At 35.9% G+C, this 20,506-nt stretch overlaps 3 pseudogenes; all 3 read right to left on the bottom strand.

Moving 5' to 3' along the window:
• Positions 1-2,382: 2,382 nt before the first annotated feature.
• LOC123334214 lies at positions 2,383-3,842 on the bottom strand (annotated as a pseudogene).
• A 9,174-nt stretch (positions 3,843-13,016) lies between these two features.
• On the bottom strand, positions 13,017-14,776 carry LOC102394484 (annotated as a pseudogene).
• A 2,894-nt stretch (positions 14,777-17,670) lies between these two features.
• LOC112585448 lies at positions 17,671-18,769 on the bottom strand (annotated as a pseudogene).
• Positions 18,770-20,506: the final 1,737 nt, after the last annotated feature.

Below are 20,506 nucleotides of genomic sequence, written 5' to 3'. Positions count from 1 at the left end.
GCAGATTCCATCTCGTGACCTTATGTGATAAACTACACCATCTTTTCTTTCAGTACCAGAATTTAGTCCCTGATGAGGAGTTAGTTGGCTAAGGTCACAGATTTAACAAGTAAAAGGTAGTATAAAGATTTGAACTCAGGTCTACTCACTTCAAATCTTATTACCTTAAACTCTCTTCCATCTTCATCATTTTCTCGAAATGAGCACAAGTCAAAAACAAAACAAACAAACAAAAACAACCCAGGTTTCCTGATCTTCTGTAAACACTATTAAGTCAAAACTTTGAAAAGATAAAGATAAAAAAGGGATTTTTTCATTACATATATATTTGAAAAATGATCAGTGAAGTTAATTTTACATGATATGAATGGGCTTCGTTACTAGAATGATCAGACATGTCCGACTCATTGCAACCCCATGAGCCATAGGCTCTTCTGTCCATGGAATTTTCCAGGCAAGAATACTGGGGTGGGGTGCCATTCTGCATTCCAGGGAACCTTCCCAACCCAGGGATTGAATTCACACCTCTTGCATCTCCTGCACTGGCAGACTGATTCCTTATCACTGACGCTGAAACAGGAAACCAGGTTCTGTTCTTGGAGCCGAGGAATGAACTCCACAAACTAGCAAGCACCCACAGAGGCAAAGTTTATTTAAAAGATAGAGATGTGAAGCCCTTACCATAGATGCTGACAGTGGGAGAAGAGCCCCCAAAAAGGTGAGGATTACAACAGCTTTATATATTTATTAGTATTGATCTGTATATTTTTGGTTGACTTGTGACTTTAATATGCATCATTTTTGACCAATTAGTTTAAACTTCACAACATCCAGTTTGTCATTTTTATGGCTCTCTTGGATCCTCAAGTTTCTCAGTTTTTCCAGACATTGTGACACTGTTCCTTGACACTTTCTTAAGACCCCAGGCTATTATTTAGGGGCTAGATATATATGTTTAGGAACTAATTGTATACCTGGAGCTTTTCTCCTTGGTAGACTAGATAGCAGTTCATGATTGTATTGTCCTGGGTCTGAATGTTTTATGACTTACCAGACCAGTGAGGCATTCCTCTGAATGCCTGGAAATTGGAAAAAGGAGTGAGATGCTTACTTGAGAAGAAAAAAAAAAATTGAAATTAAAAAAAAAAAAACAGGAATTGAGGTTTCAAAGTCTTACACTGTCTAGAAATTTCTGCCTCAGCACCACCTGAGAAGCCTAATGTTTGCAGATATAAATACTTTCACATGTTCTTAATAAATTTCACTGGGTTGTGAAGAGCTTTAGACAGTGATTGAGAGTTCCTGATATGTGCTATATTCTATGAACTATAAATAAGTTGAAATTATGAGAGAAAATATTGAAGACACAATAAAATACATTTGTCTAAAATTCCAATTCATATTAGAATTCTAATTCAAATAATCTGCTGAAAATTCCAAGTTTTTTAATATATTGTTTCCTTCAAATGAAATCTTGATTATAAAATCATCAGCACCAAAGGGATATTGAACATAAGTGAACAGGACCTAACCTAAATAAAAATCTGTATAAACAATTGTTCTCTCCTCCTAAAATTATAAAGAGTGCCTCCATGTTCCTTTCATGGCCACAACCTAAGATAAAATGAATGCTTCTGAGAACTTTAAATTGTGTTGTTTTCACAACTGGATTAATTGCTAATTGAATACAGGCAGAACAGAATACGCAATTAATTAAGCTTTTGGAAAATATTTCAGGGATTAACTAGCATACAATAATTTAGCACTACACAATTGTGATAACCAAAGTTAAAATTTTGTTTAGAATATTATTCCAATTTATTTCGTACTTTCATAGATAACATAATCACTATATATAGCATGCTAATATAACTAATACTTTGTTCCTCCCCTGCAAATATATATTTGTGTTAATATATGATTTAACATATATGGTTTATAATTTAAACTATATTAGGGGGCCTTTAAGTTTATTTGTTTACTTATTTTCATTATTAACCAGTGTAATGCTATGTACCCAGTGGGGAGATGGGAGTCCTCTTTGGTGTCCTTTGGAGGATCAGGGGATGTGCTGACCTAATTAAGGCAGAATGAAGAGTTTTACAACAAATAATTCCTGTCTCTGACTTTCATTTCTGTATAGGGCAAAAGAAAACATATGCAAATAGATTTCACCTAAAGTGAATATGGTAGGATAAAATCAAAGAAAAGAGAAAATTTTTTGATCAATTTACAAAGGTTCAATATTATATTAATTGTTCTGGCTACACTTATTAATTTGTTGTTCAATAAGTATTTTTAAATTGAATTCTCAGGTCAAACACTGTAAGTGGCACAGTAGAAAAAATGGTGAACAGGATAGCAAGTGTCATGCTTTTATGGAATATTTAGACATGGAGGCAGATTTCTAATTTATTCTTATCTATTTATTTACTACTTACTTCTATGTGTTGTGATGGAATATTTACAGGGTGATACAAGTGCATAAAAAGGGTACAAACAAAACTAATTTGATACAGTTACACTGCCTATAGTTTTTTTAAAAAAATGGAGCCTTTAGGGAAGTAAGTTTAATTGACATGGATAGAGCAGTTGCTCTTCTTATGATACCTCACTAGGGCCTCTCAGGAACAGAGAAAAGAGATGTAAAAAAGACCTTTTGTGCAAAACAGCAAAGAGACTCTATTGCTACTCTTCCTTAGTTTGGAGTGAAGATTAAGATCATTAAGGCCTGCTCCCTATACTCAATTCAGGCACAACTGAAAATAATGGGAAACTTTCAGAATGTTGTACTGGTGGGTTACAGGAACTTATGTCAAAGTACTAGAGCTTCAGCTCTCCGAATCTTTAGAGATTTAAAGAACAAAGGGCAAGAAACAGGGTAGAAAAGCTGTCAGCCTCAGTTTCATCATTTCTTAAGAAATAAATTTTCTGCTAATCATTTTCCTGAAGGCATTTCTTACATATTTGTTCCTAAGGCTGTAAATTAAGGGATTTAACATAGGTATAATCAATGTATAGAACACAGAAGTCACTTTATCAATAGCCATTGAATGGCCAGGGCGCAAATAAATGAAGATCAGGGTACCATGGTGGATAGAGACCACGGTCAGATTGGATGCCCAAGTGGAGAATCCTTTTCTCTTCCCTTGGCAGAACCTGTTTTAAGAATGGCTGCTATGATGAGGATGTAAGAGAGGAGAACTGTTAGAAAGCAGAGGGCTTCCACTAAACTAGTGAAGACCACCAGTACAACGTCATGGATGTAAGTGTCAGTGCAGGACAGAGAGAAGAGTGGGGAGATGTCACAAAAGAAATGGTTAATTTCACTGGAGCAGAAAGACAGGTGAAATATATTTGTGGTGTGGACAATTGAGCTCATGGTGCCTCCCAGAAACGCTCCAATTGCAAGTTGGCAGCAAATCCTCTTGGACATAATAACGGTGTAAAGCAGGGGTTACAGATGGTTATGTACCGGTCATAAGCCATGACAGTCAAGAGAAAAGACTCTGTGTCCACCAAACACAGAAGAAATAAAACTGTGCAGCACAGCCATTGTAAGAAATGGTGTTCTTATCAGAGATTAAGTCCGCAAGTAATTTGGAGGCAATGACTGAAGAGCAGCAGGCATCTATGAAAGACAAGATGCGGAGGAAAAAAAAGTACATAGGGGTGTGCAAATGGGGACTGGTTGTGATTAACAAAATCATCCCAAGTTTCCCCATGAGGGTAACAGAGTAGATGGACAGAAAAACAGGAAAAAGAACACTCTGCAGTTCTGGGTGGTCATTGAATCCCAAGAGAAAGAACTGTATCTTCACAGTGCTGTTCTCCATCTCCATTCTCTGCAGGGTTCCTGGAGGTTGGAATTTTGACAGGGTACTGATAGGGATATTTATAATAACCTGAAGAGTCATAAAAAAATAAATATGAAAGCAGCTAAAGTAATTAGAACATTAATTCTAAATCCACTTGGGCATCCTGGTAACCCCTAGGCATATGAACAGTAAGCAGAGAAAATGTACAGATTTCCAGTTGAACTGATAACTTACCACTTCTATTCCTTAAAGCTATCATTTTCCACATTAAATGACACAACATCAAACCAGTGGGTGAACTCTAACCTCTGAACCTCTTACTTTCATTTACTCTTTCATCTTTTACCAATGTGAATGATCATGGTTAATCACAATGCATATAACACACTCTGAGTAACTCACTTCTGTTCCACTTTGCAGTATTTTTTTACTTACACAACAAATTAAAGTATTTCTATTTCAGTTGAAACCTTGCCTAGTTAGAGGAGTCAAAGTACTTTATCTATCATACATTGAGAAGCAACTTTGCCTCTGAGGAACAAAGGAACTTCTAAGAGTTGCTTGTAAAATAGAAAGAGAAAATATTCAGAATTAGTTACTGAATCAGTAACAGAATTAGTAACTGAATCCTAACTCTACTGCTCAGCAGTTGCAATTCTTTAGGCAGGCCAAGTAATCACTAAGTTTATGTTTCATCATCATTAGTATGAGAATGACAGTGCCTGTCTCATCAAATTATACGTTAAATGAATTTTCTTCTACAGATAAGTATCTTTAGCATCTCATTGATTCACTGTTCTAAAGTTGGCAACATATTAAGAGTAGTTAGTACATCCATTTTTTATTTTTTAGATTATAAGCCAAGCTATGGAATCTAACTACAGAAATTTTCATGCTTGGACAATTACTGAATTAATCCAGGCAATATAATGAGTATTCAGGGATATTTCAATGTTTAATGACAAATTGTAACAGATGTTTAAAAAGGGTCACTTACCCACTTCTCTTAATGATGTCTGCATTCTCTTGTCATTGCACTAGTCTACAGCTCTGTAAATTGTAAATAACCCAAAGAAACACACATGATACTTGTTTATAGACAGGTACATTTTTTTCCAGCACACAGACAATTGATTTGCTCTGTAGTGGAAAGGCAGTTTTGTACCTATTATCAGTTTATTTGTGAATTCCTGATTTATAATATTGTGATTCTTTGAATTATCTTTTATAACATTTATAAGTGAAATATGTAAAATATTTTACATGTGTACATGTGCACATTTTATATAAGTATAAAGTTCATATGTATATATATAGTGAAAGTGAAAGTCCCTCAGTCATGGCCGACTCTTTGTGACCCCATGGACTATACAATGCATGGAATTCTCCAGGCCAGAATATTGCAGTGGGTAGCCTTTCCCTTCTCCAGTGGATATTCCCAACCCAGGGATTAAACCCAGATCTCCTGCATTATAGGCAGATTCTTTATCAGATGAGCCACCAGGGAAGCCCATATATATCTATATCTATATACAGACATACATATATATATATATATACACACACATTTTATGTCATATATAATGTATATATATATAATTCATATATAATTCTTCCTTAACAACCTACATCACACACAGCTCCTACAAGTTCAGCATTTGCATAATGTTGGATTTGAATATATTTTCATTTTCATTTTATATACTCTATCTCAGATTATGATCTAACCACATTACCAAAATCTTATCCTCCTTTTTTTTCTCAATTTGTTCCATATTTTTAATAAAACTGAATGTCTTTTAAAACTTTTAATACATTTAGAATTAATAAGTATAATGCAACTATTTACTAAGCTGTTCTTTGGGTATAGAAAATGAACTATGGATACAATAATGATTGCGGATTCTGGATTACTTAATGTCTATTTTTCTACATTTGTTCTGTTAGCTAAATTAACAGCTTCCCAGGTCACTCGAGTAGTAAAGAATCTATCTGCCAATGCAGGAGATGAAAGAGACAAATTAGAGTAAATGTGAAAATCTGGCATGGATACATTGCCATCTTATAATTTTCAAAGTGCTTTCTCATCTATCTTAATTCTCATAGCTCTTTAAAATATGTTGTTCACCTCTACTGAAAAGGAACTAATGATTTCAACCCAGTTAACAATCCAGGATTGCATAACTTTGCAATCAAAGAGTCAGGGCCAGAGTTTGGACATTCTGGATCACTGGGCAGTCCTCAATAAATACTACTTCCACAGAAATGGAAATGTTAGAGACAGTGATACTTAAAAGATTAGCATAACCAAGACAGTTATTCCCCAAAACTCAATGTGCTGAATTGGATATAGGGATATTAGCTTAAAGCTAGCATAAATATTGATTTAGAGTTTGTGCTCCAATAGGTAGGTTTACATCTTTTGACACAGTATCAGAGAAGACATGCTGTGGTGGTTGAAAGCATGGATGATAAATCCAGTGTGCTGGGCTCTTCCACTTCATATTTGTATGACTTCAGCAAAATTTCAACTACTACATGATTTCATTTTATGATATGTAAATTACATATTATAGTGACACTTGTCTACAAGGTAATGATGAGGATTAAATTAACTAATATGTGTATTTTCAATAGTGTTTTTCACACAGTGAATATTCAATGTGTGATGTGTGTGTGCTTAGTGTGTCCACCTCTTTGCAACCCCATGGATTGTAGCCCATGAAGCTCCTCTGTCCATGGAATTTTCCAGGCAATAATGCTGGAGTGGGTTGCCAATTCCTCCTCCAGGGGATCTTCCCAACCCAGGGATCAAACTCAAATTTCTTCTGCCCCCTGCATTGACAGGCAGATGCTTTACCACTGCACCACCTTGGAAGCTAATATTATTAAGCTATTAAGACAAATTTGAACTTCTCCTGCATTGACAGGCAGATGCTTTACCACTGCACCACCTTGGAAGCTAATATTATTAAGCTATTAAGACAAATTTGAACTTCTCAAGAAATTAATACTTATTATTTTATTATCAGACAGGATTCCTTTTTCCTCTAAGCAAATGGTTAAGCAAAGAAGGAAAGCATCACTGATCTAGTTAATTCATTGGAATTATCCTATTATGAAATACAGATGGCTTCCTCCTTAGAAAATATTAACTCTCCTTGAATGATATCCCATCTGTTTTGTTCGGCAAACATAGAGAAAAGACTGTCTATTGACTAAGTAGTGGAGCAATTGCCACTTTCTGAAGGCAAGAAAAAGATACAATTATATCTTTTCTGAGCTATCCTTTCCTTTGTAACAATGAAAAATGACTCTTCAAAGGTGAAAGTGAAAGTGAAGTCGTGTCTGACTCTTTGAGACCCTATGGACTGTGTAGCCTACCAGGCTCCTCTGTCCATAGGATTCTCTAGGCAAGAGTACTGGAGTGGGTTGCCATTTCCTTCTCCAGGGGATCTTCCCTAACCAGGGATCAACTCAGTGTCTCCTGCATTGTAGGCGGAGAAATCGTATAGAGAGACTCATCTTTAGGGACAATGTTTAAATAAGCTTGAGGCCTTGACCGTGAGAAACAAACACTTCTTTGCTGAGGTTGTTTTTCTACCAAACCTCATATTTCTATTCACAGATGTACAGGACCTGAAGAGAACAATTTATATAGAGAACACTAAGTGTAATAATATTTCAAGTTTATTACACACTTCAAGTCTGAAAGAACACTTCAAGATTCAAAAAAGAAATATAAAAGCTAAATAGAACAAATGGAAAGAGAAAATAATACAGGAAATAAAAAACAGACTCCATTTAGGAGCCAACTACTCTCTCTCTATATACTTGGCAGGTGAGCATGAAAACAGGATTTTGGAAGAGTTTAGCAAAATCATCTATTCCTGCAGGAATTTCTCTTTATTGATACTAGTCACTACTTAATTATTTTTTCTACTCCCTTAAAAACATTCTTCTAACCCCACCCCAGTACTGTTACTTGGATGTTGATAATTGATGGCATCAATGCAATACTGTAAGAGAAGATGGATAATATAATAAACAGATTGAGTCAGCCTTAATGGATACATACATGCTTTGAAAAGAAATAATAGGTGATTAGAACAGTGTTAACTCTGATTCTTAATCAGAGTCCAATATAGTGAGAATTGTTTTAATATCATGTGTCAAATGTTTGGGCTTTTTTGCTGTTATTGTTTTTGTTATACCTATCTTGATCATTTAAAACTTGTGTTACTCTGGGAATATTTATTCTCAAACTATCAGTTTCTACATGTAGAATAAGTGATTATGAACTTAAAAGAACTTAAAATCCCATCAAGTTCTAATACCCTGGGATTAAGGTAAGAATACTTACCAGATCACTATCTTTTTCATTTACCTTCTCTCTATACTATGTCAGCAGTGGTTCATTTTTCACAGGAAAAGTCAATTTTGATACTTAAAGAGAAAAATTGACCTACTGCAATATTTTTTTATAATCTGACTTGAATGGCCTTCTGTGTTCATAGAAGAAACTTGTGCTTCCCTCAGGAAGACAGCTGTTCCCTAGGATAATTCAAGACCTTTTATATTTCTCTTAGGCTTTTGAGACTAGTTTTCTGATTTCACATCAGATCCCAGGAACACACACTGATACCTCACTCCCAGTGGGAATATTTACCTGCATAATTACAGTTCTACTGAGAAATTGTTTAAACACAAAATTAAGTGATGTCATATGTTTTTCTACATGTTAAGAATGTCTCAGGGAAACATATTATTATATTGTGGCTCACAAAATGGTATGTTATTATATGTAAAATTGTATTATATATTTGCTATCTAATTTTATTTAACCTGCTCAAAGCAATTTATCAAACAATTAACAAGCTATACTAGGATGGTGGAATAAACTGGTATAGCCTTAAATTGGTGCAGTGATGCTCAGGCCAAAGCTGTGACAGCATCTTTGAGGGGGAAGAGCAGGAAGAGAAAGACTCTGAGTTCAGGAGCTTCTGATGATTCAGTGACAATGGACTCTCCCACAGGAGTGCTTTCTACCATATGTCAGGTCTGGGAAACCAAATAACAAATTTTGTGTTTCTTCTGAAAAAAAAAAAAAAAGAATAAGGGAGAAAACATGTTTATATTAACTTCAGAAAATTATAGGCATCAAACACTGTCTTCTTTTTATTTTTTTGGCTTTATTTTTATTTTTACTGAATACTCTTTAAAACGCAATCATCAAATAATTCAAAATGTTCAATATCCCAGTGGATCCCACTGACTAAAAGATTAAAATTCAATTATGAGCAGAAATCAATGTAATTCCAAACTTTAATCTATCAATAAATTGAGCTGATGAATTCAATTAGATATTTTGTTGGACCTTGAAACATAATCAGTGATCTAATTTAGAGCCTGATGGAGATCGACTCTTTGTTTGGGAAATGTTGTAAGTCTGCCAAAGTAGGGTGACAGCTTTTATGATCCTATATAATCCAAGCTAATTGTTCTATTCAGTTATCAGTCACATAAATTTGCAGTAGGTTTGTACAATTCCCTTGTTGGGGAGTATGACCCATCTCTTTGAAATTAGTGGCTCATAAGGACAGTTACATTTTGAATTGTGCAGAATATACAAAAGAGAATTTCAATATATGCTGAAGATCATCACCATTTTTACCTATCAAATTAACAAAGGGATTTAATTAATTACAATAGTAGTGGTCAGTGTCGATAAGGACTGAGAACGATGTAACTCTGCTATACATTTTTCTGGAAAGCCACTGGTAACATATTTCCCAAGTCTTAGCCTTGAAAACCATAAAAGCTATATGATTTTTTAATGAGATTTTTTTTTCTTGACAGTGACAATGGGTCTCACCGTCATGTCCAACTCTTTGTGACCCCATGTGCTGTAGCCTGCCAGGCTCTTCTGTACATGGAATTCTCCAGGCAAGAATATAGGAGTGGGTAGCCATTCTTTTCTCCAGGAGATTTTCCCAACCCAGGGATCAAACTCAGGTCTCCCACATTGCAGGTGGACTTATTATTTGTTAGTTATTGAAATAATTTAATTACATTTTGATAAAATTGAGAAAAAACTATCACCAAAGCTACAATGTAACATTGTTTAGAATTCTAACTATTGGAAAAGTTAACAGTAAAAAAATAGAACTTTTTTTTAAAAACTATGGGGCATCATATCTTGGGTAGAAAATTATGTTATTTAAAATTATGGTTTTGCATTTTTAAAAATATGGTTAATTTAAAAAATAAAGATATCAAATTGCACATGTAGTGTATATACGCAGATGTAAGTGAAGATGTATATGTAGAGGTCTGAATGCACAGAGATATCATATGTTATCACTCTCATTTGGCTCAACCCTAAAAAGATAACTCCTTTATCCATATTAAGAAAGGCAAGTAAAGACTTCCCCAACATCTCTCATGTACTACAGGGCATTTTCTATGTGAGTAGGATCTACCATTTGGACATTTTCCTGAGGAAAAAAAAAAAGAAAATCGAGCAATTTTATTCTCTGCCCTCCTTCCTAGCAGCAGGAGAATTATATATGCTTTCATATATACAGTAATGAGATTGAGTCAAGTACTGGAAATCTTGGTATTCAGTATAACTGGTGTATTCTCTATGCATGCATGCCAAGTCACTCAGTCATATCCGACTCTTTGAGACCCCATGGACTGTGGCCCGTCAGGCTCCTCTGTCCATGGGATTCTCCAGGCAAGAATACTGGAGAGGGTTGACATGCCCTCCTCCAGGGTATCTTCCAGACCCTGTGATTGAACCCAATCTTGCACTGCCAGGTGGGTTCTTTACCTCTAGTGCCACCTGGGAAGTGCATATTCTCCATACCTTGAACTAATTTCCTTAACACTGAAAATTCTCCAATTCTTTAAATTGAAAACATATTACTTTCCTGAAGTCATACTCTTTTTTATTGCCTGACCAAACAACAAATCAAAGCAAAACAAAACAAAAACAAATTGTAGCAACAGTAGCAACAAAAATTGAGTGATTTGCCTACTTCAGAGTTAAAACAGAAAAATCAACTTGGAAGATTTCCTTCCTTAAGTTTTAGACTAATAATAAGAAGCTAATCCATGATAAACCCATAGCTTCATCATTTTATGCCCTCTTTATTCTTAGTAATATTTCTTGTTCTAAAGTCTACTTTCTACTTTGTTTTATATGAATATATTCATGTATGAGATGCTTTCTGCCATTGTATATTTAACTCAATACATTATCATAATTGAGATTTCTTTAGAAGCAGTTTAAGTCACTCATTTTAGAGGCACATGAGTTTAAAAAATGAGTAACATCAATGTAAATTATAGTCTACAGCAGCTATAGGAGTTACCAAAAATGAATTGAAATCTAAAGGCAAATAATAGAAGAGTATGGAATTTTACATCAGTATTTATTGAAGAGCATCAATGCCTGTAGTGTTGCCATATTAAAGAATTCTCTTGATTATGCCACACAGTAATTTTTAAATCATGATCAGAGGACTTAAGTAATATGTATTTCCATTTTTTCAGAATAAGAATAAAGGAATTGTGTCTCTGAATTAATCAAAAAAATTAGTCATCCTTTGTCAAGATAGAGAAGAAACATGAAAATTTATGCCCTGAAAATAGATTATTTATTACTGATTTAAGTCAAGGTTAATATAACATTTCTGCTACTTTCCACTGATATTCTAGTTAATATAATTACCAAGTAAGCAATGATTTGTAGAAGAATATATTTTATTTATGAATATGTAAAATAATGTTGGTTATCACTACATATCAAAATGTTAACCAGAAAAAAGTGATTTACATAACTCATCCTTGTAAGTTTGAAATCATATAAGCATTTGAAATTATGCCATTGAACTGTTTTCAAGTTTTTACTTCATCCTCATGAAAATAGAATTATTTCTCTTAATATTTTTCTCAAAAGATTTGGAATTTCATTCAGACACAAAGATTATAGAACAGAAAACAGATGTGTAAGTAATTCTAGCAAAACTGATGAGGCAACAGATGAAATAAAATATAAATATGATTGCTAATTTCAAATTAGATATATGTGCCTATGAGGGTGAAAGTGAAAGTTGCTCAGTAATGTCCAACTCTTTGTGACCCCATGCACCACAGTTCATGAAATTCTCCAGGACAGAATACTGGAGTGAGTAGCCTTTCCCTTCTCCAGTGGATCTTCCTGACCCAGGAATCAAACCTGGATTTCCTGCTTTGCAGGTGGATTCTTTACCAACTGAGCTATCAGGGAAGCCCCTAAATATCACATTGCTTAGGGGAAAATGTAATCCTCCCTGATATACACAACCATATAGATTAGATTCTTTCAATGTTTAGATTATACTTAAAAATTAGAGCTATTTTAAAGCAATGTTCAAGTCCCAGGAAAGCTATTAGCTTCCAATTTTTACAGCAAATCTACTCAATTGTTTTATGGAGACTTTCTAGAGAGTCCTGTTAAGGAGAACTAAGATACAGGCTTGATCAAACTGCCATGTGAAGTAATAATATATATATAACGATTGGTAAGTGATAGGCAACACAAAACATACAACATGTATAAAATATCTATGTTTTTGTTCTCAGTATTTCAAGAAGCAAGCTAATTTTCTTAAGCCTCTTGTAAATTCTTTCATTCTCTATACTGAAACTTTCTTCCAAAATAAGTTAGAATTGTAGCTACAATGTATTCAAAATTTCATTTCTTCAAGCACCTAGCAAGATATCTTGTAGGCATATGACATAAAATAATAGCTTAAAATATGTTTGAATCATTGACTCTTGACCATTATGTTCTTTCAGTTCAGTTCATTTCAGTCGCTCAGTCGTTTCTGAAATCATTAGCGACCCCATGAAATGCAGCACGCCAGGCCTCCCTGTCCATCAGCAACTCCTGGAGTTTACTCAAACTCATGTCCATCGAGTCGGTGTTGCCATCCAGTCATCTCATCCTCTGTCATCCCCTTCTCCTCCTGCCCCCAGTCCTTCCCAGCATCAGGGTCTTTTCCAATGAGTCAACTCTTCGCATGAGGTGGCCTAAGTATTGGAGTTTCAGCTTCAGCATCAGTCCCTCCAATGAACACCCAGGACTGATCTCCTTTAGAATGGACTGGTTGGAACTCCTTGCAGTCCAAGGGACTCTCAAGAGTCTTCTCCAACACCACAGTTCAAAAGCATCAATTCTTTGGTGCTCAGCTTTCTTCACAGTCCAACTCTCACTTTTAAGTAAAACTTATGTCATTCTCTTTTATTTCTCTTTAAAAATCTGTCTATCCTTCAAGGCCAAGTAAAAGATGCATGATAGCCATAAATGATTTTGTACAGTCTCTTCCCACTAACTGTATTATGATATTAACTAACACCACTGGCTTGGGAGATTCCTGAAAGTAAAACTCTATCTTTCCCTGTCATCTATTCACTAAATTTAAAGTATAAAATTGGTCATTTATTTAAGACTACTTGTTAGTCATCAGGAAAAAAGGAATAACAGAACTAGAGTTTACAGCACATGTACAATATGTTTGATATATTATCTATATTCTTTTGTTCTATATACCACTTTATGAACAAAATAATATTAAACTGGTTTTGTAGATAATGACTGAGTCAGGTCAATTCATCTTCTCTGACTTAGTTAGTCAGAACCAGGTATAGTCTCCTGATCTAAAATTCATATTTTTTCCATTGTGGTTTTTGTTTTTCAAATCTAAAGTTATTTTTAAGTGAATTTTTGACATAATCCATTCAAAATCAGAAAAGTATTCTTTAATAACCAAAGTAAATATTTAGCAGTTACATGCCTTCAATGTGAAAACAATTTTGTTTTCATTAGTTTGCTGACTGTGTCCTTGACATCCTTATTTCTCAGACTGTAGACCAGGGAATTCAACATGGGGATGACCACCGTGTAAAACACAGACGCCACTTTGACTGTGTGCCTGGAGAGTGTGGAGTTGGGCACAGAGTAGAGGAAGCAGATGGTGCGGGGGAAGATGCCGATGGCGGTCAGGCGGGAGGCGCAGGTGGAAAAGGCCGACCACCAGCTGACTGCGTCTTCAGGTGGTGACAACAGTGAGCATGCAGGACGTGAGGATGAGGAGCAACGTGATCACCTCATTAAAGGCGGCAACAGGGAAAAGCAGCGGCTGGCTGAGAGAAGAATCAGAATAAGACAGGGACAGCAAGGAAGAAAGCTCACAGAAGTGATTGATTGTGTTGAAACCGTGAAAAGATAATTTGCCAGCAGAACACGTGAGAGTCAAGGATCAAGCTACTCCCCATGCATATGACGTGACCACTAACATGGCACAGAGTCTCTGGCACATGACGACTGTGTAGAGCAGAGGGTTGCAAATAGCCACGAAGCCGTCATAGGCCATCACAGCAAACAGAATTAATTCAGTCACCACAAAGGTGCAAACGAGAAAGAACTGCACCATACATCCCCCAAATGAAATGCTTAGTCTTCTGCAAGTAGGTTCACCAGTGTCTTGGGAGCAATGATGGAAGAATAGCAGAAATCCACAAATGAGAGGTGGCTGAGAAAAAAATACATGGGGGTGTGCAGTTTGGGGTTAACTTTGATGATGACCATCATCCCAAGTTTGCCTGCTATGCTGAAGTTGTAGATGGCCAGAAATACCAGGAAGAGGGGGGCTTGCAGTTCTGGGTAGTCTGAGAACCCAAGAGGGCGAATGTGGCCCCAATGGTTATATTTCTCTTGGTCAGAGACATTCTTCCTGATGGACAGATCTGAACATCTGTCTTGGAAATAATATATTAGGAGAGTGACTGACACATCTATTTGCCATGAAGTGATGAGACCAGATGCCATGATCTTCATTTTCTGAATGTTGAGCTTTAAGCCAACTGTTTCACTCTCCACTTTCACTTTCATCAAGAGGCTTTTTAGTTCCTCTTCACTTTCTGCCATAAGGGTGGTATCATCAGCATATTTGAGGTTATTGATATTTCTTCCAGCAATCTTGATTCCAGCTTGTGCTTCTCCCAGCCCAGTGTTTCTCATGATGTACTCTGCATAGAAGTTAAATAAACAGGGTGACAATACAGTACTTGGATGCAATCTCAAAAACAACAGAATGATCTCTGTTCATTTCCAAGGCAAACCATTCAATATCACAGTAATCCAAGTCTATGCCCCAACCAGTAACGCTGAAGAAGCTGAAGTTGAACTGTTCTATGAAGACCTACAAGACCTTTTAGAACTAACACCCCCCAAAATCTCAATATACATAGTTTATATACCAGTTTTTATTCATCTATCTAATAAAAAAATAAATATAACTTATAATACATGATAGTGAGAGAGAAAAGAATAAATAGTTCCAGGCCTCAAAGATTTCACTGAAACACACATAAAGGATTTTCCTAGCACCAGTGAGTACCTACATGTTGTCAAAATGTAATCTCAGTACAATGTTGAGAGGTTAACAGTAATAATCATTGTTCAAACTTGAGGAAGCTGAGAAATTAAGAAGTTTGTGTTACTTGTCAAATTAAAAAATAAGAGTCAAATTGCCTATCCCGGTTTTCATAAACTCCAGTGTAGTGCTTTCTAACGTTAGTATAGACTTACAGAGAGATGCTTCATTGAGCAAGTGAATTTACTGTAGAAATTTACATAAATCATAATGGAAGCACAAATAAAGTATCAGTGACACATATGAGCCAAGGTTGAAGGAAGAAATGAAGTTTAAACACATAAAGGAAGGATGGACAAAGGTCATTTCATCAAGACACAGAAAAGAAATGTACACAGAGGTTAGAAGTCCACCTATGAGTCACAGTAAGCATTTAATGCATATTTTTAAAGTAAGCCAGAAGAAAGTAATTGAAAGTGAGAAAAGAGGCAAAAGTCAGCAATGCCGCTATTCATAACAATGGTTATTAAATAATTGCATACATAGAGGTACCTGATGGTCTATAGTCCATGGGGTCCCAAAAGATCCAAACCTAACTTAGTGACTAAACAACAACCAACCAATACATACACATATATAATATATTAATATATCTACATAATATGTAGGCATATACATTTATAAGCATACAGACATAGCTGGGAGATATTATAGGTTTGGTATATTCACTTTATTGTGATAAGGCAAATTAGGGTTCCCTGATGGCTCAGACAGTAAAGACTGCAGGAGACCCTGGTTCGATCCCTGGGTCAGGAAGATGCCCTGCAGAAGGAAACAGCTACCCACTCCAGTATTCTTGCCTGGAAAACCCCATAGATGGAGGAGCCTGGCAGGCTACAGTCCATGGGGCCACAAAGAGTTGGACACAACTGAGCGATTTCACTTTCTCTTTACATTGGAAAGAGAAATATCATTAATAAAGCAGGTAAACACATTTTCAGTGTGCATATGTCTAAGTATGTACACTGAAATATTAAGTCTAAGACATGTACATATATTGGGACTTCCCTAGTGGTCCAGTGGTTAAGAATCCACTATCCTTTTCAGGGGACCTGTGCTTGATCCCTTGGGGGCAACTAAGATACCACATGCCACAGGGAACTAAACCCAAACACCGCAACTAGAGAAGTCCACATGCCACATAGAAGACCCAGCACAGACAAAATAAAATAAAATAATTAAAAAACTTTATGCAAATCAATAAAAACTAAAAAATATACACATCCTAGTTGAAAAATACTTTAAAATGCTAACCACCATCTAAACCTTCAGTGAGTTATAAACTTTTTCAATAGTAACATCAGAGATGGCAGATCACCATAACTTACACAATAATGAAAAAGTTTAAAATATTGCCAGAATTACCAAAATATGACATGTGACAGAGATACGAGTGAGCAAATGTTGCTGGAAAAACAGTGCTAATAGACTTGCTTGATGCAGGGTTGCGACAAATCTTCAATCTGTAAAAATGCAGTATCTGCAAAGCACAATACTGTCAAGTGCAATAGACAATATACATCTATGCGCACACACACACACACACACACACATATGCTGCTGCTAAGTCGCTTCAGTCGTGTCCAACTCTGTGACCCCATAGACGGCAACCCACTAGGCTCCTCTGTCCCTGGGATTATCCAGGCAAGAATACTGGAGTGGGTTGCCATTTCCTTCTCCAATGCATGAAAGAGACACTCATATACACATACATAAAGAGATGACCAATTATGTGTTAGGTACATTCCTAGGCTATTTTCACTTGACATGTAATTTAATTTCCCTAAAATTTCTGTACTGTAATTATTATCAATATTTCTATTATTCATATGTGATAATATAGGAAACCCCTAAACCACTGGACACTGCAATGACAAAAACAAAAAACAATAAAGGAAGTAAGAACAAAACAATAAAGAGAATATATATATTTATATTTATATACACATATGAAATCTTATTCTCTGTAAAAACTGACAAAGGTGTGTTCCTTATTGTAAAATAATAGGTGTTCAATTATGAAATGAATCATAGTCCCCATAATGGATGTTAAAATAAAATGTGATACTTAGTCCATTAAACTCATGAAAGTCTAAGAGAAAATTAAATTTGTGTTTTTAAAAGTCCAGTATACTGTCCAATTTAAAACATTTTATATAGCATCAAAGCAAAGAAGTAGGCTGCACATTTTGAAATATTCTCAATCAATCTTAAACTTGTAAATTGAAAAGGCACAAGGATAAGAGAATTAAAAAGACTCACTCATGGCTATTCACATCTTGACTGTTCTTTTTACTCCAACACTGAAACGCATCATTACCCTTTCACCAGCCTCCAATTTCTAACCCTGAGTCCTGCTAGGAAAATATTCTCTAGGATAATATTTTGGAGCTCACCACTTTTCTGAGCACTTCTTTCACATCCTTGTTCCTCAGACTATAGATCAGGGGGTTCAGCATGGGGATCACTGCAGTGTAGAACACCGTGGCCACTTTGTCAGTGCCCATGCTGTTGCCAGAGTGGGGCTGGCAATAAATGAAAAGGACTGTTCTGTGAAAGATGATGATGGCAGCGAGGTGGGAAGCACACGTGGAAAAGCTTTGCATCTTTTGTCTGCAGAGCGCATCCTCAGGATGATGATGAGAATAAACAAGTAGGACGTGAGGATGACCACAATGGTGATAACCTCATTGAAAGTGGCCACAATGTATAGCACTAATTGATTCACGGTGACATCGGAGAAAGCAAGAGACAAGAGACCGGGAAGATCGCAAAAGAAGTGGTTGATCACATTTGATCTGTAGGATGGGATCTGAAGAGCTAAACACAAGTGAATCACAGAACATACAGTAGTATTGAGATAGCAACAAGACACCAACTCCATGCAGAGATTTTGGGACATGGTGACCATGTAGAGCAGTGGGTCACAGATGGCCACAAAGCAGTCATAGGCCATCACTGCCGGCAGAATGACCTCAGTTATCCCAAATGTGCAAAACAGGTAGAATTGCACAGTGCATTCCAGGAAGGAAATGGCTGTCTTCATTTAAGATGTTAGCTAGCATCTTCGGCATGACAGTAGTGGAGTAAGAGAAATCCACAAAGGACAAGTGGCTGAGGAAAAAGTACATGGGGGTGTGGAGTCCAGAGCTGACCTGAATGAGAGCAATCATGCCCAGGTTTCCCCAAACTGTGACTCTATAGATGGAAAGAAACAGCAGGAAGAGGAAGACTCTGAGCTCAGGGGCATCTGGGAATCCAAGGAGGAAGTCTGTCACAGCAGTGCAGTTTTCCTTGTCCATGTCCTCCCTTTACCATGGTTGCAGAAAAATAGTAATAGCTATTCTCCATGAGATCATCCCCAATTTAGTTTTGACTGTCTCCTAAAAGGGGAGAAGGCAATGGCAACCCACTCCAGTACTTTTGCCTGGAAAATCCCATGGACAGAGGAGCCTGGTAAGCTGCAGTCCATGGAGTCTCTAAGAGTTGGACATGACTGAGCAGCTTCACTTTCACTTTTCACTTTCATGCATTGGAGAAGGAAATGGCAACCCAGTCCAGTGTTCTTGCTGGAGAATCCCAGGGACCGGGAAGCCTGGTGGGCTGCCGTCTATGGGGTGGCACTGAGTCGGACATGACTGAAGCGACTTAGCAGCAGCAGCAGCATTCTCCTAAAAGAGACATGACGATATATAGGGTACATTTTATAGCAAAGAAATAAGGCATTGCTTTGGGGAAATTTAGGAAAAGCTCAGAAATTGCATCACTCAAATACATCAAGTCCATAGTTTACTACGCAGATCACAGGAAAGACTTGCATACATATGAGCCTGTATGATTCCTTAAACTAGTTATATATAATTCGGAGCTTAGAACAGAATCATCAGAAAGATATCAAATATTATTTAATTATCCATATTGTTTTTTATTAAATTAATGTATACACAGCACTACATATAAGGGTTTTGCTGTTGGCTTATTTGGCAAAGAACCCGCCTGCAATGCGGGAGACCTGGGTTTGATCCCTGGGTTGCGAAGATCCCCTGGAGAAGGGAATAGCTACCCACTCCAGTGTTCTGGCCTGGAGAATTCCATGGACTGTATAGTCCAAGGGGTAGCAAAGAGTCGTGACACTACTCAGCAAATTTCAGTCACTATATATAAAATAAATAACAAGGACCTATTATACTGCAAAGGGGACAATATTCCATATCTTATAATAATTTATAATGGAGAAGACTCTGAAAAAGAATATGATATATCTATATCTATACAGAATAGACACAGTTACATAGATATAGATATATCTGAATCATTTACTGTAGACCTGAAAGGAACACAGCATTGAAAATTAACTATAGGTCAATAAAATAGTTATTAAAAATATTCCAATACCTTTTTACTGACTTACTCTTTAATCATTTCTCAAAGTATTAGGATTCAGTGGATAATTTTTAAGAAAATCTTTTATAATGAAATATATGAAGTATGCTTATTTAAGACTGCTAATTCACAAGTGTTCATTTATTTAAATATGGTTTAGCTGGGAAAGCAGATTTTATAATCTATATTAGTATATTTTCCTATAAAATTTGCATAGTGATTTTGTTATTTATGGTACACACTGTCTGTCATTCTTCAGGGAACTGATATTCAAAATCTGACATTCTGTAACTGTGACTCTCAAGCCTTATGAAGACCTATTTGACAAATATATCCTCTGTTTTAGCTCTATTTGAAGAGCTAAACAATGATGTGAACATGTAATTAACAGAAATGCTTGCTGCTGCATTGCACCATTATTTATGAAAGCAAAGTTTAGAAATAAAGTGTTGAGCAACAGGAAAAAAGTTCAAAGATATACTGCATACATATTATAGAAAATCACTCAGCTTTTTGAAGAAGTTTGCTTTTTTTAAAATATAAATTTATTTATTTTAATTGGAGGCTAATTACTTTACAATATTGTAGTGGCTTTGCCATACATAAAGAAGTTTTAATGATCTAAAAATGATTATGATAAGATGGCAAGTAAAAACGTAGTAAATCAGATTGCACACACAGAATATTATACATGCATACATAAGCTGCATTGTATATCTGATCTTCACAACATCCATTAAATATAAGTATTTTATTCTGATAACTTTAAAAAGAAACTTTAGAAAAGAATCTTGCCTGAATTCTCACAAAACATAAAAG

The sequence above is a fragment of the Bubalus bubalis genome, chromosome 6, assembly GCF_019923935.1.
Source record: "Bubalus bubalis isolate 160015118507 breed Murrah chromosome 6, NDDB_SH_1, whole genome shotgun sequence".
Taxonomy (NCBI): Eukaryota; Metazoa; Chordata; class Mammalia; order Artiodactyla; family Bovidae; genus Bubalus; species Bubalus bubalis.
Note: the sequence above shows the minus strand (reverse complement) of the source record. Positions and strands in the feature narration are given on the sequence as shown.